A 23,106-nucleotide genomic window follows, 5' to 3' on the forward strand; every position below is an offset into this window, starting at 1 on the left:
ACTCTGTGGAGATGGTGGGTAATGAGAGAATATAAATGTTGAGACGACTAGTTGGTTGTGATCTTTAAGCAGGTGTGTAATGATGCAGTATTTGACAGAGACATGGTCAAAGAAAGTTTTTCTGTGATGGTGATCAAGAATGTTGTTTTGGATATGTTAAGTTTGAGATCTCTGGTAAGTATTCAGGTAGAGATGTCAAATATATAACTTGTGTCTCTTTCTCTCCATATGAGTATCTTTAGCTCAATGGATAGGTAAGGACTCCCCTACAGATTTGGATGTCAATGTCATATAAATGATATTTAAAGCAATGGGAATGAATGAAATTATATAAGCATATAATACAGATAAGTTCTGCAGAAATAATTTCTGTGGAATTCCAATAATGAGAAGTAGGAGCAAATAATCTGTCATCGAGAAAGGCTGAAGAAAAATGGCCATTTGTGTGAATGAGTCACAATGGCCAAGAGAAGAGTGTTTCAAAAAATAGAAAGTCATTGAACTAGTCAAAGGCAGCCTGCAAGTCAGGTAAGATGAGTTAAATATAGTGAGGGCCAAATTATGACTGACGATGGTTTTGGATATAGAGAACTCATTGGTATCTTAATATAGAAGCTAATTAGATGTCTCTAAAGAAAAAATGGTATACTAGAAGGTGAAAAGAAAGTAGCTCTCTAAAGACCACTTTAGATAATTTTTCCTAGAATTTTATTCTGCTAATATTGAACACCAACTGGAAGTATCAAAGTAATATTTCTTTTTAGAAATACATACACACACATTTATAGGCACACATGCATAGACACACATACTTGCACACACACACATACACAGACACATACACGTATATTTTAAGAAGGAAGCTACTGAAATATATATGTATGCTTATTAGAAAGGAGTATAGCTACTAGGCAATTAAAAACTATTTTATACCCTAGCCCAAACTGGCAGCATATCCTATAAGGATTTTTTTTTTCCAGTGGTTAGCAACTTGCTACTATGAATGATTTGTTGAGCTGTGAAGGGATTTCCATAGTAGTGAAATCTTGTGTGTGGAATTTCCACATATTTGTATACAAATTTTATCTACACCACACTTCAAATACAGCCATATTTCCTGGCTGATGTTAATGAACAATAAAAATTCTCTGCAGCACTGTTCCTGTCAGAGAGGCATGGAGAGATCTTCTAGAGAGTGTGCCGTCTGTCACATATGGACAAAACCTTGATCCAGGTGCTATTTATTAGCTCTACTAAATAAGTTGCATTATTTTCATTTTAAAGTGAATAGACTCAAAAAGATTAAGTAACTTATCCAAGTGGCAGAAAGTAGCACTCTTTGTGAAGTAAGTCGGAATTCAACTTCAGAATTTTTGTGAATAGAAAAAACAGAAATACAGAAGAAAATGCTTAGGGAAATACTCTCTAAAATGAAATGTCCCTCCTAGGCAGTTGCAGTTAACAGTATCCAATTTTCTAAGCTTCTCTGGCAGCCACTTGTTACCTCCCGCAAAAGAAAAATTAAACTAATCTGAGGGACAGATTTTTGTACCTCGGTCATTTGAGTCCAAATTTCCATCTACTTTTGCCTGCAACTGAAGTTAACTAAGTTCAACTTATACAAGTGCAAACACCCATGAAGTCTTCCAGATTTATCTGACCACAATTCAGCAAAATAGAACTCCTTAGCTGAGTAGAGGTATGATTGAGTAAGGGATCTTACATTGAAAGGGGGCAAAAGAAAATAGAACTCAGTAACATTTCATCTGAAAACCCATAGAAGGATATTTTAAAATAGGATCATTGTTCCAATTCAGAAATAATTGGTAATAGATATGTAATATTTAGTTGTACTTGGACACAATTTTAAAAAGCAGCTCAAATTTATACTGAAGATGTTAAAACTGTTAATTGAAAAGGGTTCGGATATAGGTATTGGCCTATTACAGCTCTATATCTATTAGGAAACATGAAGTAAACACAGAAATAATTAGAAATATATATTAGCTAAAAATAGAACCTTTAAATGGAACCACCAGTTTTTCAATTGAGGTCTAAAAATTGTGAGCAAATGATACTCCACAGATGATAGGTGCTACTACTTATTTTTGTAGAAATATACAAGATACACAAAGTTTTTACATATGTTGATTTTTGTATTATGACAGTTTATGAGGCTAGCAAAAATTATTATTATTATCACCATTTTACATATAGTAACGAGATGCGAAAATAGTCAGGAGGCTTCCGGAAGTGACACAGCCAATGTTTCACATACTGTATAATGACTATTCATTTAGATCATATTGTATGGCGGTTTCAACTTACATTTCAAACTTCCTGACCCAAAGGACTTCCAATTGTTTACAAAATGTTCCACAAACTATTATGTTTTCTAAGATTTTTGCACTGTGTAGAGCAGACTAGAGGGGAATTATAACCTAGTTTTATAGAGAGGGATTGAATGAGCCAGTTTAGAATTCACAGTAATGATGCTAGGTTACTACATTTTCTTGTGCATATAATGCTTCATGTATTGTTTTCATTATTTATATTCACATTTTACTATATTTACATTTTTAAAATCATGGCAACTTAAATTAAGAATTAAAAAAATCATTTAAAACAGACTTTGGAAAATCTGCTCCTGGGGTGAAATTTCTTAATATAATTCTTTAATTCACCTCAGCTTATTTGTCCCTTGGTTTTGTCATGCTGTACTTCATTTATATTCATTTGTAGCATCAGATGTTAGGCCATATTTAATTTTCATCATCTTGATTTCCATAACTGGTTATGCAACTTGATGAGAAAAAATATAAAGTGGATTTTGCTTCTTGAAGAAAAGACATCAAACTACCATAATCGTACTGGGACTGTCAGTTCAAATTAATCAACTGTTTCTGTTTTCTTTTACTGGCAGGACAGAGGGAGGGGGATAGAAAGATTGAGAGAGACTGGATAAAACTCAATCAGTGCTCAGGAAGAAGAGAATCTGTTCTTCTAGGTCTGAATAATCAAGTGCATATGCTTTTAATTAGCAACATCTTTGTACTCTGTGCTTCATTTAAATGCTCCTATTTGGTGTGTTGATTTTCTGTGATTGAATTCATGTTTCCATATGTCCTGATAAAATAATTTAAACAATCAATTAAATCAACCTAAGTAAGCATAGAATTAAATACAGCAGAGAAAATCTTCTTTGCTGACAAGGAGGGATAGCCCCTGATTAGCATAACCCTCACACGGGGGGTTTGTTTTAATCATCTAACAAAAGGGGCACTTTCTGAAACACACAAGACAGGTATTGTTTCTGCAGAAAAAAGAAGCACGTGTTTGACCACATTTGTCTAAGGAAAAGGGAAACTTCATTTACCATAACCTTAAGCAATGTTTTCACATGGACTGAAAAGCAAAAGACCCCCTTAAAAATTAGCCTCAAGCAGCAGATACTCTTTTTAGGTTTGTGTGTCTCCGTGAGGTCAGATGGCTTCCCCAAACACGGTTTTAGAGAGAATCACAACCTTTAATAGATCCTCTGTTAAAAAAGACTGTTAGAGAAAGTTGACCAAGGGCTTCGTTCCACGGCGACCGTTTCCTGCGTGTGCAGCTCCACACAGCGACCGCGGCTGCAATGCGCGGAGCACAGCGCGGCGCCTTCCAGCCGGAGCTCGCGAGCCGCGGTGGCGGCTGGTGGCCACCGCAGGGAAATAAAGCCATTGCTCCAGCAGCAAAATGGCTCAAAGTCCAACCAAAGCCTGGCCTTTTCCTGTGAGTAAATCCGCGGCCTGTTTGGTTCTCTGTCCCGAGTGATTCCCGGCTCAATAACGTTTCTCCTCCAGGGAGCCCACTGGAACTCCACTGGCTGTGCCGCCTCCTCGCGCGTCCCCCACGCGCGCCGCAGGCCGGTGCTTGGAGAGCGCGATGTTCCCGGGACGGAAGATCCCCTACCTGGAATGGATGGTTCCAGACCAGCGGGAACGCGCTCTAATCCTTGATGGAAGCAAGCGTGGGAGGAAAGCACAACGTCTAGGACTTCCCTCTAGTGTCAGAACAGGAAGAAGAAGAACCTGAGAAGTCGCCGGGGAAGGGAGGCCAGGAGCAGGCTTCCGGCCCCTTCCCACAGCCCGGGAGAAATTAGTGTTGCGCCCCGCCCCTCCCCGACCCCCGTCCCCACCACACACACCAGCGCCCCTCGCCAGTCTTTCTTGAATTTCCTCTCATGTCTATCAACAACCTCCTGGTGCAGAAATCTACACTGCACAAGTTAGGAGCCTGCAAGGGCGGGCGGTGTTACAGACTCGCTCTTTCCATCTTCCCCCTTTACTCCACATAGTTTCAAAGGTCCACATGGCCCTGGTTTTGACCGGTTTTCCAAGAGTGTCAACGTTATGTGTTTCAAATTCCCGTCTCAGTTCACTGGCGTCTGCATCCGTTGCCGAGTGTGGGTGGCAGAGCCCTGGGTGACAGCACTCGGGACCACGCACCCATACCCTTCTTTATGCTCGTTGTCAGCCAGTTGCCAAGAGCAGTGGAACAGACACAAGTGGGGGCTGTTTAGAGCGGGAGTGAAGAGTCTGCAAGGCCCGGGAGAGCGCGGATTCCGGAGTAGGGAGGCGAGGGGGCAGCGTGGGAGACCAGAGGGAAAATGGGCTGAAAAGCCAAGCAAAAAAACAAAGTAAATTGGGCTTTGCTCTGGTTTTACAAAGGCAGAGATGGTCGAGCCCTCTGACTGACTTCGTGCCTTCTTTATCCCGTCCTTTGTGAAATAAGCCGTTTTCTGCACCCTCTGCAGGAGTCTAGGCTGTGGGCGACTCGCTAGCACTGCCCTGGGCCTCCAAGCTCCCTGATCGCTGAGCCCATCTCTGACACTCACAGGAGCTGCGTTCGCCGGATCCTCTGAGAGGCTCTGCAAGGATCCCGATCCAATTCAGCAGCGTTTTAAAAGGTAGCCGACTGGAGATGCTTTTTCTTGTCTTTTTCATTCTTTCATTCTCTGTCTTCTAAAATTTTAACAATAACCTATCGTTTCCGCGTGGAGGGTCTAAGAATCTTCACTGGGTTTAATTTAGGAATTTCAAATTGGGTTTCTCAAAATTTTAATGTGGTCCCCTTAATTGTTAATCAAGATTGCGGAGTCTTCCAAAATAGCCCTTTTCATCTTATGTAATTAAAGATCCACGAGCTTTCCAAAGAAGCTCTGGATTTTCCACGGTACAAATCTATATATTTTTTTTCTCTCTCCCTCTCTCTCTCTCTCTGCCTCTCTCGTGCGTGTGTGTGCGCGCCCCTGTGCGTGCGTTTTCTTTCATTTCTGGCGTTAGGAAACTCGTTCAGGGCCACTGAAAAGTCAGGGGAGGCTCAGATGTTATTTCCCACGGATTCCTGTTTTTCCGGAAGCGTTGTCACCAAATAAATATGAGACTGTTAATTTGGAAAAACAATTAGCCCCTACCAAAAAAAAAAAAAAAAAAAAAAAAGAACCGGAGGGGAGAAGGCTAGGGTGGAAGACAAGGAAGCTGCTGCTTGGATTCGCTGGTGGAGGAAAGTGCGACCTGGACCTGGGCTTGGGGGCTCCCGTCCCCTTACTTCAGCACCAGAGGGGATGGACAGCGTCTCCGGACTGGGCTGCAGCCACAGGGACCGAACTACGCTGCCGCCTCCGCTGTCCTTGCCGCCACTGTCGTCGCCACGGGCAGCTGGGCTACTTGCTCCTCGCAGCTAAAAGGCGGTGCCTCCTATTACCCCCTCGCCTCCCGGCCCCCTTCCTTAATGGATGAAAAGTACCCCTCCCTCTACACCTGCTGTACCTAAGGACAGGACTCTGAGGAGTACGCTTGCTCCACAGATTAAACTCTCAGCAGCAACTTCAAGAATCATTTTTCTATAGGGGCCTGGGGGGAATTCTGGAGGAGAGTAAAGTCGAAGTTCTTAGAAGCTCTGAGACATCATGGGCCGTGCAGTAGGGTCGAAATGCTCAAAGGCCCACACTTCTTGAAATAAACAGAATGGTCTTGAGTGGATTTCAACTCTTTTGGAAATAGCTTTGTGAAAAGAGAGTGGAGAGCTACTCAAAATTCTACATTAGAGAGACTGAAAAGACATCTAATTTCATTGCTCGGCAGGTAAGTGATAGCGCTATTATTTTTGTTTTTTAAAATTCTAATGACTTGTCTTATGGTTTAACAGAAAGAACATAAGCAGTGTAATTTTTTCTGGGGTTAACGGGGAGACAAGCAATTTTGTTTTAAAATAATTGTTTCTGAATCATTGTGTGACAAGAAGAATCAAGATAACATACATGTTGCCTTACATAATTACAGTAAACTTTTAGCTGGACATTTTTCTTATTGCTTATCTAATATCTTTTTGGATCTGTGCATATCTTGTTTATTTTTTCCCAAAACTAATACAATCTGACGTTTGGCAAGATAATTTTGTTGTCTTATGTATGCCATAAAAAGTGATCCTGTCTCTGTTACATAGTATGCAAGACTCAAAAAGTTAAAATAGAGAGGATTTAACCATGCCCTCTAACATATTTTATATTGTTATAGTATACCAAACTATGCATGGGAACAAATACATGTATACGTATACACCAGATTTCTCACTCCATGCCAACCCCCTAGTATACCTACACCTGTAGGATCTTACATAAGGAGACACTCATATTTTTACTTAGCACCCTCTTTCCAGCCTTTTAAAGCTCAAGACTGCCTTCTCAAACCTGATCTGCCAGAAAGCAGACAATGAGAAGCTTTAGTGTGCCTCTTTAGGAGAGCTGGATTTCAAAATCATTCTAACTTACTAGTTCTGCAAAATACATTTGTCAGTGAAATCCAGAAAATGATAGTGGCCAGTAGGTTCCCGAAAAACCATAAACTTTAAAATGCTAATTACATCTGTTTTCTGTTGATTCTTATTTCTAGTCATTCCCTGGAGCTTTAAAATTACAATCTTTCACAGTGACCTTGATAAGCATTCTGCTTTAATAAAAAGGGTTCACTGGGCAAAAGCAGTTACACAAATTTATAACCCGTGCCTGACATTTCACTAAGAATTCGATCAATTCCAATGAGTATATTCAGTTCAGTGAAGAGTTTTGACTTGCAAGGATGGAATTTTATAGTCATGTAAATACATGTGATGAGATATGCATAATCAACTCTGTGAAAAGAGTTTACCCCTTTGAAAAATTACAGGAGATCTTTAGGTTTTACTTTTAATTTAACTGGTTGTGTGTAACTGATAGTAAAATGGCTCTAATACATATCTATACATACCTTCCTTCTCAATTTTAATACAAAAATCATTGGAGGCCATTACAGTGGCATTCATTGGTGGGTGATGTCCTCTTGTTTTATGCTGGATGAGTGTAGCAATTACTCTCTGAGGAAAAATCATTCTTAACTGTCACCACTTACCATGAACCTGCTTGCTTAGCAGAAAAGGAGCAGAGGCATCTATGTCACTGAGCTCCTTGGGGGCGCTGTTGCCCTATATAGGTCAAGAATGATTATCTGAGGAGCAGAAACATGTAACATTGATTTGGATTCCTTCCCAGAAAACCTATGATGTGCTCTTAACACAATCCTTTTTTTCTTCAGTGGGAGAGGTATGGAAGTGAAATTATCACATGGAAGGCTTAATCATATTTTAAGAGAGTTACAGCATGTTGTTAGACAATTATTTCGGCTGTCAATTAATTAACACAGAGGGACTCCCCTAGTCAGTAGGGCATAAAATCTAAGCAGAGAATGTGTTTCAAGAAGCACTCCTCTGTGTATATGGCCGCAGTTCCCTCCTCAGGGGCAGAGGGGGCAGGCTTTCTCTATGTGTAACTGAAATCTCACAAAGTGAAAGTTACCTTTGCCTAATCCCTTAGGAGATTTAGTCACAGAAATACATAACTCTAATTCACCTCAAACTCATGAAAGTGCATGGAAACCCTTGTCAATCCTCATCTGTAGGGAAATGTCCTTACATTGAGATAGAGTGTGGGAAAGCAACTTAATGCCTACCTAATGCTAATCTCTAATTGTAAAGTAGATAGTCAAACAAACAAACAAAAAGGGGGTAGTGGAAACCAATTTTCATTATTGCACAGAATCACTTGTCTTTAAAGAAAAATCAACATTTTATTAAGGGATATCTGTACCCCACTAAGGACATCTATTTGCTTTGATAGTTATTTTTTTTTGCTAAAGAAAAAGGATGCATGAGGTCTTGGGAGTACCAAACACACTATCTTTTCCTCATTAAAAAAAAAAAAAAAGTTTTATTGGATAAGACTAAGTGTTGTTGGCTGTTGCTTACATTTGAGACTCAAAAGAGACAAGTGAGATGGGATTACATAATCTAGAAAATGTAAAGTGTATATAGGACCAGAGGATAATTAAAATTAGCCCTGGAATCCATTCAATTGCCTTCTTCCGAAATGTTATAAAAACACTTCTTGATTAATTTTTGCATAGACTATATAAATATTACTTGTATATTCTAATGTAATTATTAATACCATGAAATCATATTGGATTTTAATGCTCACAGTTTGCCTTTGGAGTTATTTACTTGGGTTTCAACCAAGTTCAAACATTTATCAAAAAATATAAAAGTAAGAAATGACTATTGCTAATATTTAGTAATTGGCTGTTTTTGACCACTTAAAGATTTATAAATTCCAGGCAGCTAGCCTGCTTACTCACCTAGTTCTGTCAAGCAAGACAAAAGCCACTAGGAAAGAAAAAAGCATATTGTAAGCCAGAAATTATTTCCGTAGTAATCTCACCTTCCAGGAATCTGTACAGTGTGTTATAGAATAGAACTCAAATGGAGAGAGATCTCTAATTTGGTGTTTTCTTCCTATTTAGCTTAGCAGAGTGAGCACATAGCATGTGTTGGAAGAGACAACATCCTGTGGTGAGAAACATGTTACACATCATGTTGTAGGGAAACAAGTACTACTTGACAATCAAAAGATCAGAATTTTTTAACTGCAGGCCATAAGATCTTCTACAAGTCACTCAATCCACTACAGCTTAATTTTTCTTCCTTAAATTTGGGGATAATTTACTTTTCAATGAAGACACAATAATTTACATACAGCTGATACCTGAACACTCATGAGATAAGTGAATGATGCCTACTTTGTGGGATACTGCAAAGTTGAAATTCAGTGATTTTGAGAGTGTTTTGGAAACAAGTGTTATATCTGTGAGTTATTATAAATAATTTCCAATAGCATTCATTCATTCATCAAAAAAATCCCACTAATTACTATATAACAGCCACATCCCTTATACTTAACAACTCTCAGCATAGGGAATATAATACTTCCCTGATAATTCAGCAGTCATTTCCTTTACATCTCTTAATGGTATAAATATAAGTGATATTCAATGAAGGTGGACTTGGTTTCAAAAGTATTTATTACTCAGAACTGATACCACATTCTATATCAATTGGACAAACCTAGTTGACCTGAACAACTTCCATTTTGACCTTCAAAGAATCTATCACTTTGTGTCATAATTTTCTATTTTATAAAGGACGATTGATGTTTGTCATTAGTGATATGGATAAGGAAACTCATAGGATGAAATAGACTTCAAAACTCCATATCCTAAAACATCCAGAAAGCATTGTGATTTGACTGCTGGCTTGTGAGCATGGAGTGAAATGTGGACAGCATGCGGGCTGATCAAAGGGGCTAGCCTGGAAATGCTGTTAAGATGTTGTCTTGATTTAGTCCAAAGCCTAGATTCTATTCATAGGCCTCTTTAGGACATCTCTTTAGAAAACTGAATAAGCAGTATTTTATTGCTTATTTGCTTTTCTTAGTTGGGTTTTAAACATCACTATGATTTTTTCAATGTAATTTATCAACATTTGGTCTGTGTAGATTTCTAGACTATCACTAAAAATATACTGATAGTATGCTTAGGAAATATAAGTCAATGTTTGGTGTTACAGCTATTTCCAGCATTGTTTTGTGGTTAAATTATATAATTGCACCAGAGATAAAAAATTATATCATCACTTACTTAGTAATATAATTCAGATTTTTTTTTTTGTCAAACACACACACACACACAAACCCAGAAACAGTTAAAAAAATAAAATGAAAAAGAACTGAGAGTAAGAGGTCATTAAAATAATGTCTTGAGGCCAGAGAATTTATCTTTGAATTATCCTTAAATTTTCACTGTGAAGTTTCTTCAGCACTTTCTACACACTGAAAGAGTCAGAAAATCATTTTGGGTCTCCTGAATTCGGTCTTCAATTTGTCAGCAAAGATAAAGTGATCATGTTATATTTTTTTCAAAAAGAGTATCATTAAATCAGTTCATTTGAATACTTGCTTATTATTACTTCATCATATGTAATGTACATACTTGAAGACATTTTTAAAATTAAAAATTGTGAAGTAATTATATGCTCTATGTTAAACAAATTTACTCACAATTTCGGTCTAAGATTTAGTTTTTTAAAAGAATAAGTGCTTGCCTGGTAAATTCACTAAATAAGCTAATAGAAAATAGAAATCTTTTAGAAATGGCACCAAAATTTTAACAATAGTGTATTACTTATATAAAACTATGAAAAGGCCAAGTACAGTGGCTCATGCCTATAATCCCAACACTTTGGGATACTGAGGCAAGAGGATCACTTGAAGCCAGGAGTTCGAGACCAGCCTGGGCAACACAGTGAGACCTCGTTTCTTCAATAGAAAAAAAAAAACGTAAAAAATTAAAAAAGAATATCTGGGTGTGGTGAATGTGCCTGTAGTCTCAGCTACTCAGGAGGCTGAGGTGGGAGGATCACTTGAGCCCAGCAGTTTGAGGCTGCAGTGAGATATAATCACATCACTGCATTCCAACCTGAATGAGATTCTATCTCAAAAAAATATATATATTAAAAATAATAAATTTTATTTGAATCTTTTCAAGGAGAGCCACAGTGAGAAATAAGTATCTGAGATTAAGAAATTTATAGATGAGAAAAGAGTATTTTATGGTTAAAAATGCATCCAGTACACACAAAATCTGAGGTTCAACATGGTTTGTCATCAATTGGTTGTGTGGACTTGGGTAAATCACTTTATGTTAATTTAACTGCTCGTCTGTATCCTTGGTCCTGTTGGTAAATCATTATTATGTCCATGAGAAAAGAAACAACGTCTATGTTTAGTTGAACTCATAAACTTTCCTTCCACATCTGTCATGCCATTCTTCTTGAAAATGTTTCTGTGCTCTCACGGTGGAACATACATGGGATTTAGAATCAGACTTAAGTTCGAATCCTGTTATAGAAATGGCATTAATGACAAAAACTTGGTCAAGGAATGTGAAGTCTCTGAGTCTGATGTCCACTGCAATGTGTTGCTGGGAACAGTTAATGAGCAAATTGTATACAATGGCTAGCACATTGCCAGGGATTTGTTGAAGCTGGTGAGTGTTATGACTTAGCCTGTTAGACTCGTCTATGCACATGACTCTGATCAACTCCCGCTCTCTCATTTCTCCAGATAAATCCCCCATACTTTATATTCTCTTCCAAACATACTGTCCTCATCACCACATAGTTCTTTTGTTAATGCTTTGTTCTAGACTTTCCCTTTTCTGTTTTCTTATTCAAACCTATATATCTTTGCATAGATTGTAAATTCAAATGCCCTCAGGGTGCAGGCAGTTCATGTAAGGAGCGAGGCTAGCCAGTGAGATCTGCATCACACTGCAGAAAGCGAGCCCGTCAAGAGTCCTCAACTCAGCTCTGCTCAGTTAGAACAAAACATAAGAACTAAAAACAGAGAATTTTGTGTGAAATCTACTTTTTGCTTTACCTAATTTAATTGTTAAAATTTTGCATGTAGTGAAACAGACTACGTGCTAGATTCCACACATAGCTGCCGAAACTTTTCATTTCCCATTTCAACGACATTTAATAGAAACCCTAAACTGAGATATTTAGTCAGATTTTTTCCAGACCTTTTTTTTTAATCTAAAAATGAGACAATGAACCATGACTTGATGAAAAGGTTCATCTTAATATGTTTTTACAATTTTAAAATAAATAAACCTAAAAAATAATAAGTGGCTGAGATAAAATAGATACTTCATGTTTTTGAATGGGCAAAAGTTTTGTGGGGAAAAATTAACTCATAGAATAAATAGGAATGAAGATAGGTCAATAATATTACATAATATGTTTTATTCCAGCATCTTTTCCAGCTACTGTTTTTGCCCCTCATACACACGCAACAGCTACAATAACCCAGATAATAACCTTGACTAACAGTGGGACTAAGAAAAGATTATTAGTTATTGACTAATATCTGCAAATATTCCTTCTTCCCAGAATACAAATTTTCTACTTTTGTGCCTACTCATATGTGTAAAAACAGATAATTTCTTTAGAAAGTTATTTTTTACATTTCATCAGCAAATTATAACACACTCTATAGAATGTTCTGTTGGATTTCACAAATTGGAGGCAGATGTCTTATTGTATGTTCAGCAATGTAAGTCCACACACCCACACAACCGCACAAACACAGGGATGGATAAGATTATGCTTTGGTTTGATATATGGCAACTTTTTTTGTAATTTCTTCTTTTCTAATCCTTGTTAATAATGACTGTGCCAAAGGGAAAAACAACTCTGCCATTATTGATGGAAAAAAAGGAGCTTATTTTGCCTAATTGGTATTTGTATATTTTAATTTCTTTTTTTGCTAGAAGTGACAAAATCCCAGCTTAAAGTGGCTTAATCCAAATAAGCAACTAAACAAAAAATATATTTGCAAAAGAGAATTACTGGCTCATGCAGTAGCAGATTATAGCAGGTATGGCTTGATTAAAGTGTTCAAATACTATCCGCATTCTTCAGTGTTGTCTTCATTCCAAAGTACGGTTTGCCTACATGATAACATTTGCCTCTTTCTCTGTTCTCACTGTCTTTCTCCCTCACTCCTGTCTATGTTTCTGTTTCTGTCTGTCTCTCTTTTCTCCCCCTCTCTTCATCTCTTTCTCTGTCTTACTCACCTCCTTACCAGTTATAGGTCTACAGTGTTTCCTTTCCAAATCCGGTTCACTTCCTCAGTAGTTCCAGTAGATATACTGGGATTGACCAAGGGAATATTACATATTGGGCTGCATCTTGAAGTAGGGTGGGCTTTACAAAACCACAATGATTGAGGGGTATTACTTATTGACTAATATCTGCAAATATTCCCTCTTCCCAGGATACAAATGACTAGCATAGTGCAGTTTTCAGCAGAAAGGGGAGACTACATTAAAAGATAGAAAAGAACAACACTTGTCCTCTACAATACTAGTGAAGATTCTACCCAAGATTTCTAAGTCACTGAATTTATCTACTGTTGATGGAATACTCAGCAAAAGTGGGCTCATTGGCTTGTTGTTTCTCTAAAAGCTTTTTTTTTCCTAAGGAAAGAATGTCTTAAGATGAAATGTTTGACTTTAAATGTAATTAACACATCAAAGTTTTGTGGGTGTCCTTTTACTATATTATTAACAAATGAATAATATGAAAAGGACACACATGCGGATTAAAAAATCATTGGGGATAAAAGAATAGTTATTCCAGAATAGTTATTTTTTCTATATTTGGTGATTTTTTTTCAGTAGTTTTAAATGATATTTCCTTATTTAACACATGGTAAAGCCTGTTCCAGCTTAGCTAGACTATTTCCCTTTTGTTTTCCTGGTCTGGTTTTAATCTTGAAGAAGTTAAACTCCTGAAAGTAGATTAATCTACTTGTGTACATTTTACACCATTATTATAGATGAGCCAATCAAGAGTAATACAATAGGGCACATTTGGAGTCAAAGTAAGTCAGATGGTGGTAGTTTGTCTAATTCATTAACTTCACAAATTAACTTTATTTTTCTCTTCAAACACATCTTTTTCTCAACTTAAGAATCCTTTTAAGCGATTAGAGAAAATTAAAATTTGTCCATTATCCACCTAAGTTGTTTGTTTTTATTTTCCATATTGTGTTCTTTTCCAAGCAATCTCCTTGAAGTTGGAACTAGAGGTTTCAGTATAAAGTCTTCATAGGGCATAATAAATGCATTTGGGAAAATGTAACCCTACACTTCAGTTTCCATTCATAATACTATTTTCTCACATTCTATGTGTTATTCATGATTGTTAGAGTCTTGTTTTAGGGAATCTCATGTGATTCTCACAGCAGGACTAGGAAGCTGACTTTTTCATTCCTGTTTTGCAAATGGGACAATCAAGCTCCAGGAAAGTTAAATGCTTCTCTATAGATTAAGTCAAAATTGAGATTTAGGATCAATATTTAATGCTTTTCTATTCATAAGTGGTTTAAGAAGAAAAACTGCCTCTCTTCTTATAACATCTATTATAGGCTTGACTTGCTTTAGATTGCAGTAAATAAATAAAAAAACAAACAACAACAACAACAAACAGAACAGCTGAATTTCATTGACTTTAGTTTTACTAACTAAGTAACCGGAGGCATTTAGATTCTAAAGAATCTTGAAGGGTTCATGTGTTATCTTGATCTTAATCTTATACAAACAGAGAGGTTTTTGGACAGCATAATCACATGTTGAAAGTCATATTTTACAAGCTTCAGTGAATCATGATGGACCAGGGTTGATTCTATTGCAGAATTCAGACTTGAGGTGATGAGAGCTGGACCTAATTGGGTGAAGGTTAGAAATTAGCCTATTAAAACTAAATGACTAGATGTTAGTGATGCCACTATAAAATAAAACAAGAATCAGGAGGAGGCCAAATGGGATACTGTTTTTATGTACTAGGTAAATGCTCACATGTATAAGTGTGAAATACGCTTCTTTGGAAGGAAAGATGTGATATCTGACATGGGACATGTCAAATGGATAATGAGAGGACATAACAGCCAAATGCAGGTGAAGAACCCATTAATTTTAGAAAGAGGGTAAAACCTGGCCTATCTAACTCAGAGCTACCAAAGAGGAGATTACTGCTGAAGCTATGAAAATGTATTAGCTATTTGAGAGAATAAAAGAAAAACAATTGTTTGCAGACATAAATATCTTTCAAAAGTGAGAAAAAAATAAGAGTCGTAGAAAGTGTAGGGGAAAGGTATAAAGGAAAATGCATAGAGTTCTAACAAACATACCATGGTTAAAAGTGTTGATACTGCACAGAGGTGAAAGGAATGAATGTTTGAGGTTCCTCTGGGTTTGCTCAAAAGCAGATCATGGGGCATCCTGGAGAGAACCATTTCTGAAAAACGATTAACATAATATTTGGACTGTCAGATCCTCAAGATCAAATCAAGGATAGACAGTAGAAAGATCACGTACATTCTAGGAAGATAGTAGGGATCAGAAGGGATTTTGTGACAAGGAAAAAGCACTGCAGAATTATTGCTGACAATGTGTGTTGTCTCCCTTATTGCTTCCGGTGTACAGCCTGCTTTAGAATTAGGTGATGCTGCATTTCTGGGAATATGAGTGCTTTGTTGCATTAGATCAGATCAGGTCTGTCTGTGGTGATTAAGGTCCAGTGACTGGAATTATAAATGAGAGTATAGTCAACTGAAAAGATACACATGCTACCTGAGAAGACATCTGTTTAAAACAAAGTTTTCTTTTCTCCACCTCATTATATATTCAATTTTAAGTGATCATGTAAAATATGCATAAAATATACACATGAAATAGTCAACAGTTGCTCGTTTGTTTTAGCCACTGAAAATTGACTTTTCTCCACTTGGAACATGTAAAGTAGTGTTGACTTTACTTGAAAGGCAGACATTCATTTCAGATAATGGTGTCTCTTTTTATTATATCATCCTATTATATTCTCTTCTACGTGATTTGTCTTCTCTGCCTTTCATCTTGTGTAAAATTTTCATATTTTTCTAAAAAATTTTGGAGCATGAAGAATGCATACAAGGGGTCTGCAGACCCATCTAAACTTTGTTAGTGGACTTTATATCTCACTGCGGCTCAATGGCCTAGAAGATAAATTGGCCCTGTCTGTTCCATCAGAACAACAGGAATTTCCCGAGTTCAGGCAAACAAAAGTTTGATTTTGTCTGATACTCAAATTTCTCTCTCAATCACTCAGATTCTCCAGATAATTGCCTGGCTTTTTTCTTGGTACTAGAGGAGTGAATTATCTACTTTCTGGAGGCCAATTAAGTTTTCTAAATCACTAGTGGGCCTTTCAGCAAGTTACCTTTTCAGTGCACTAAAAAGCTCCTCAGTAACCCGAAAGAATTAATGTACCACCAAACAGTGGGCAATTTATTCCCTCACCACTGATGAGGGCAGACAGTTTAGAGCATTAATGGGAGCATTTACATTGAGTCACAGTGAAGTATGGAGTCACTGAGTCTTTGTGAAGCTAACCTATGGAGGGTGAGGAGGTGTTTATCACCGTGGAGAAGGGAGGAGGGACACAAGAGATGATCCCTACCCTTAAAAGCTGCAGATAATGCCGTCAGCCACTATCTGGATGGAATTCCTATATCATCATCTGTATATTTGGCAATAATAGGCAAGTTAACAACCCATGGTCATGAAGAATTATCTGGTTTTAGATTTGTATAAAAGTGTTCTTTGTGAAATAATCAACTCTTTTATTTTTTCATGTACTGACCATTGCTATTTTTATCCTGGTCCTGTTTGTGAAATGGGTTAATTTATTTCTGTCAACTAAAAAAATCAATGACTTGGATGTAAATGAACCTACTACATGTAACTGGTTTTGGTTTTAACTCTTCTCCTGTTTATCCATAAACGTACTGATAAATGTAGTGATTCGTGTCTACTTTATTAATTAACGTTATTTCCTGTTGCGGTTGATATTCCACCTGAAATATCTTGAAATTCAACTGAAAGAATTGTTTAAGGCCCTTTTTCTTAGATCTCGTGAATCATATTTCAAGCAGTATATGCATATTACTACATACCATTCTACCAAATAACTCAAAGATATCCCACCTTGTTTTTAGGAGATATTGTCAAAAACACTGACAAATGCCAAAGATTTCCTAGTCATGCTTATGAATGGATAAAATTGTTTGGAGAACTAAACAATTCTACTATGTATAATTCAATGTTGGGATTTTGTTAAAAAATAAAATTCCTTTAAATCTTACCCAATCTTTATTTCTGTGAAACATTTTTGGGAGGGGAAAATATGGATAAAATAGGCCTAATAGTAGAATAATCAATTAAATGAAGCCTAGAAATTATTTACATTATTTTTATAAGCATATAAAGTCTTCAATAGCCTATTTTCTTGTGGGGAGAATTAACAAAATTCCAAATGAAATACAGTCTCTTCCTTCAATGTGTACTTCCAAAACATTTGCATAAGATCTTCACTGTAATGAAGCCAAATTACTCAGCCTTTTCAAGTTTATAAAGGATACATATTAAGACATTGAGTCCTAGGAGGAAGATGGCACTTAAACAAATGAAAGTTTTGAGCATCAATCTCAGACTATATTATAACTGTTCCTAATGAATATGGAATTTAAACAACTGGAACAAGTCCAATAAGGAGAAAAAAAAAAAGGTTTGGCATCTGATGAGTTATTTAGCATATCTTTTTGTAAAGAAGAAAAGCTCTTTGGCTTCCAACAAAGAGTTTGTGAGCTGTATGGCAGTGTTTTGAACAAGGAGGTCATTTATAAATGCTGTCTTTATTTGGGAAATAATTATGGGATGCAGCTGCAGGTTTTAATGACTTTTAATAAAGTATGTTATAAAGTGAATTAGCAAGAAATGTCTAACAGATGATACTGAATCAAGACATTAAAGAACATCATTAGATCTATATCTTGGATTATTAAAGTAATAAATGTGTTTTTGTTAATACCAGTGATTTTCTAGGACATTTTGAAGGAAATTTCAACGCAGGTAAATTTTTAATGAATAGGGTTAGTCTATCAACTAGCTCTGCTAGCCCAGTACAATTTTAGATATATAACTAATAGAGTATCAAAGCTGAAAACTCTTAAATTTCAACAATATATAGAATTATAAAATAAGTTTCACAGATAGTATCTGAAAATACAGTATTTCAGCCACTTAAATTATTATGACTTTCATAAAGAAAGGTATATGTACTTTATAGAGGAAAAAACGTTTGTTAGAAAATCTGTGTTCAACATTTGCTTTGCTGGCATTACCAAGACTAAATTTCATTGTCAGATGGTCAGAATACCAATGATCAGGGGCAAATACAGATAATAACCCACACTTCCTGTTTGTACAAGTATTACTGTGCCACCTCAGTATGCAGAATAATGCAGTACAAATTTGTTTTAAAAACCGAGTTTAGTTACCAACCTCCAGAGGTGAACAGAGCCAGGCTAACATAGCATTGTGATATCATTACAAGCTGGCGTTGGAAATGTACTCACAGATGATCAGGTTAGGCAGCTGATCCTCAGAATGTCTGCAATTTGTTTCAAGTTTCAAATTTAGTTTATGAGGGAGTTTAGACATTAATTATGTTTTATTTCATGATGTTACTCCAAAAAGGCTAAAGAAAAGTCGAATAATGTGTAATGGGTACCTCTGTATGTAACCATAGTTCAGGGCAAATGAGCAACCTAGGATGCCGAGAAACAAGTTGTAAGTCTTGCTTGAGTTCTCAAATGATATTGAATCATGGTTGAATTCCCTTCATAGCTGCAGCTATTGGCCGGGTGTAGTGGCTAATGCCTGTAATCTCAACTCTCAGAAAGTCTGAGGCAGGAGGATTGCTTGAGGCCAGGAGTTCGAGATCAGTCTGGGCAACAAAGTGAGACCCCCATCTCTACAAAAAGTAAAATAATTATCGGGATGTGGTGGTGTGTGCCGGTAGTTCCAGCTACTCAGGGGGCGGAGGCAGGAGAATTGCTTGAGCCCAGGAGTTCAAGGCTGCAGTGAGCCATAATCATACCAGTGCATTCCAGTCTAAGCAACAGAACCAGAACCTGTCTCTAAAAAAGTAAATAAATAAAATAAACAAATTACAGATGCAGCTATGCACAGCTATGTTATATTTAAATAATTACTTGTCTTTTAACTTTTTACTTTAATTATAAACTGAAAGAAAGTTGCAGACGTAAATTTCTCATGAAACCTTCATCCAGCTTCATTAATGATAACATCTTACATAATTGTAATACAATACCCAAACCAGGAATTGATATTATACAGTATTGACAAATACACTATAGCCTTATTTAGATTTCACCAGTTTTTACTTGAACTAATTTGCCTGTGTGTCTGTCTGTCTGTCTGTCTGTCTGTCGGTCCCTGTGTGTGTGCAGTTCTGTGTAGTTTATCCCATACATAGATTTGTATAACCACTCTCACAGTCAAGATATACAACTGTTTTAGCACCACAAATAAACTTCCTTGGTTTAGCTGGTACAGTGTGATTCACACCCAGCTACCCTGGAAACCAATGATCTGCTCTCTATCTCTACAATTTTGTCATTTTGAGAATGTTACATAAATGGAATCATATGGTATGTAGCATTTGAGATCCATTTTTTGCACTCAGAGTAAACTATCCAAGTTGTTGCCTGTGCCAGTAGTTTATTCATTTTAATTGCTAAATAGTATTTTGTGGTATTCCAGCTTTTCCAATCTGTTTGCTCATTTAGTGACTGAAGGACATTTAGGTTGCTTTCAGTTTTGGGCTACTGTGAATAAAGGTGCTATGAATATTCATGTACGAGTAATTTGTCATTCAGTAATAGATAACTGGAATATCTCCCTATGAGCACGCTTGATCACTTAACAGGACGTAATAACAATATATTTTCAGAAGGTAGGTAGACCAGGTACTAGAGAATGACTTGAATCAGTCATACTAAGTTTTAAACTCTGGTTTTCATGGATGGATGATGGTTTTTTTACTGGTTGCATTTTCTATATTAGTTTCAGATATATAATACTGTAAAACAATAATAATGTTCTAGAAATTAATGTAAAATTTAAACAAATCAATAAACTTCCCACACAAGTATCAATTTTCTAAGAAGAGGTTCTAGGTAATGTCATATTTACTTGATTTTATAATTACCCATATATTCTATTACCAAAAAATAAATAGGTTTGTGAAAGGTAACCAAAAACTACACACAATTTGTACAAGTATAATTTTTTTACAATTTATATTTTTTAGAAGTTCACAAACATATTTATAAAAACTGGAGCATATATTGTGCCATAAAGAAAACTATGCAGAACTTCAAATGACTAAATTTCGAAGACCATGATGTTATATCAATACAATTTAATTAAACATAAATTAATTAAAAATAACTAGAGTTTTTCAACAAATGAATGTGAAACAACTGAACATTCACATGCAAAGAAAATGAGTCTAGACATAGACCTTAACAGTCTTCACAAAAATTAACTTAAAGTGAACCATTCATCCAAATGTAAAATTCAAAACCACTAAACTCCTTGAAGATATCATAAGAGAAAATATAGATGACCTTTGGTATGGCAATGACTTTTTGGATATAACATCAAAGGCATAACCCTTCAAAGAAATAATTGATAAGCTAAATTCATTAAAATTAAAAATGTCTCCTCTGTGAAAGACAATGTCAAGAGAATAAGAAGACAAGATATGGAATAGGAGAAAATACTTGCGAAGGATATATTTAATAAAAGACTGTTATTTAAAATATACAAAGAGCACTTCAAGCCCAACAATAAGAAAACAAACTAATTAAAATAGGTAAAGGACCTTAACAAACATCTCATCAAAGAAGATATGCAGGTGGCAAATAAGCATATGAAAAGATGCTCAACACCTTATGTCACTAATAAATTGCAGATTAAAACAACAGTGAGATGCCACTGCACAACAAAAAAATTAGAAAATTAGAATGGCCAAAATCTAAAACACTGAAAATACAAAATGTTGACAAGAATGTGGGGAAACAGAAACTTATCCATTGCTGGTAGAAATGCAAAATGGTAGAGCCACGTGGAATACAGTTGGGGACTTTTTTACAAGACTAAATATACTCTTAGCATACAATCTAGCAATCACACTTCTTGTTATTTACTCAAATTATCTGAAAACTTATGTCTAGCAAAACTGGCTCAGGAATATTTATAGCAACTTTATTCATAATACCAAGCTTGGAAGTAATCAAAATGTTCTGCAGTAGATGAATGAACACATAAACTCTGGTACTTCCAGGTAAGGGAATACTATACGGTGCTAAAAAAAAAATGAGTTATTAAGCCATGTAAAGACATGGACTATGTGTGAAATATATGTTAATATTAACTTACTTAAGAAGTTGAGAATATATTTTAAATATTAAGTTACTTAAATATTATGGTACTAAGTGAAAGAAGCTAACCTAGAAAGGCTACATATTATATGATTCCAACTATATGACATTCTGGAAAAGGCAGAATTATGGAGACAGTAAAAAGTATAATAATCATAATAAATTATTGATTGCCAGAAGTTAGGGGGAGGGAGGGATAAGTAGCCAGAGTATAGATTTTTATCACAGTAAAACTAATCTGTAAGACACTATAATAGTGGACAAAAGTCTTTATATGTTTGTCCAAACCCACAGAATGTACAGCACCTAGAGAGAACCGTAATGTAAATGACGGACTTTGGGGCTGGGAGTGGTGGCTCACGCCTGTAATCCCAGCAGTTTGGGAGGCTGAGGGATCAGATCACAAGGTCAGGAGTTCAAGATCAGCCTAGCCAACATAATAAAACCCCGTGTCTACTAAAAATATAAAATAATAATAAAAAAAAATTAGCCAGGCATGGTGGTGTGCAACTGTAGTCCCAGCTACTCGGGAGGCTGAGGCAGGAGAATCACTTGAACCTAGGAGGCGGAGGTTGTAGTGAGCTGAGATCACACCACTGCACTCCAGCCTGGGCAACAGAGTGAGACTCTGTGAGACTCTGTCTCAAAAAATAATAAATAAATAAATAAAAATAAAAAAGATGGACTTTGGGTGAAGATGTGTCCGTGCAGTTTTTTTGCTGTTTTTGTTTTTGGTTTTTTTTTTTTTTTTTTTTTTTTTTTTGTGAGACAGAGTCTAGCTCTGTCTCCCAGACTGGAGTTCAGTGGTGTGATATCAGCTGCTCACTGCAACCTCGGCCTCCTGGGTTCAAGCGATTCTCCAGCCTCAACCTCCCGGGTAGCTGGAATTACAGGCACTCATCACCGTGCCCAGCCAATTTTTTTATTTTTAGTAGAGACACAGTTTTGCCATGTTGGCCAGGCTGCTCTCGAACTCCTGACCTCAGGTGATCCTCCCACCTGGGCCTCCCAAAGTGCTGGGATTATAAGTGTGAGCCACCGTGACCGGCTGGAGATTCTTAGACTGTAATAAATATACTACTCCACTGGTGTGCAACAAATGTTGATAGTAGGCTAGGTTGTGGGTGTGGCAGCGCAGGAGCTATACAGGAACTCTCTGCACATTTTGCCCAATTTTGCTGTCAATGTAAAACCGCTTTAAAAAATAGATTTAATTTTTTAAAAATTAGAAAATTTTCATATTTGTAAAATTAAGAAGTGCTTTTTCCCAATGCAAGAAAAATAATATTTTTAAATCAGAAAATATTTTAAACAAAAAAGTAATAAAATGTTATACATATGACAATTTAGGATATGGATAATTTATAAGTAATTCTCTAGCCTTAAATATGTTTTTGGAAAGAAACAAAGAATAAAGATGACTAAGCATCCATGTCAAAAATTTTAAATAAATCTAAAAATAATCACAGTGGAATTGGACAAGAGGCTATAGTTAATATAAGAATGTAATTAATGAAAACAAACAAAAACATAGTATAGGAAAACAAAGAAAAGGCTGGCTTTTCAATAGATTTATATGTGAACAAATTATGGTAGGACATCAAGAAAAAGGGAGGACTTAAATAACTAATAAAGAAAATAAAATCAAGATAAAATTTATTTAAACGTTAGTAGTATATTGACAACCACTTCCCATCAATATTTTAGAAATTTTATTTTCAACTTATAAATTCCTAGAAAAATATAATTCATTGGAGAGGAAAGGATGAAAGCAGGGGGCATGG

At 36.2% G+C, this 23,106-nt stretch overlaps 1 protein-coding gene across 1 annotated transcript in view; it reads left to right on the top strand.

The window, feature by feature from the left end:
• Nucleotides 1-4,796: 4,796 nt before the first annotated feature.
• SNTG1 (syntrophin gamma 1) overlaps nucleotides 4,797-23,106 on the top strand; it is an 873,149-nt gene continuing 854,839 nt past the window's right edge. Inside the window, exon 1 of the mRNA XM_054499229.2 lies at nucleotides 4,797-6,125. The gene's annotated coding sequence lies outside the window, so the exon portion shown is untranslated. The remainder of the gene's footprint in view (nucleotides 6,126-23,106) is intronic.

This window comes from Pongo pygmaeus, chromosome 7, assembly GCF_028885625.2.
Source record: "Pongo pygmaeus isolate AG05252 chromosome 7, NHGRI_mPonPyg2-v2.0_pri, whole genome shotgun sequence".
Lineage (NCBI taxonomy): Eukaryota > Metazoa > Chordata > Mammalia > Primates > Hominidae > Pongo > Pongo pygmaeus.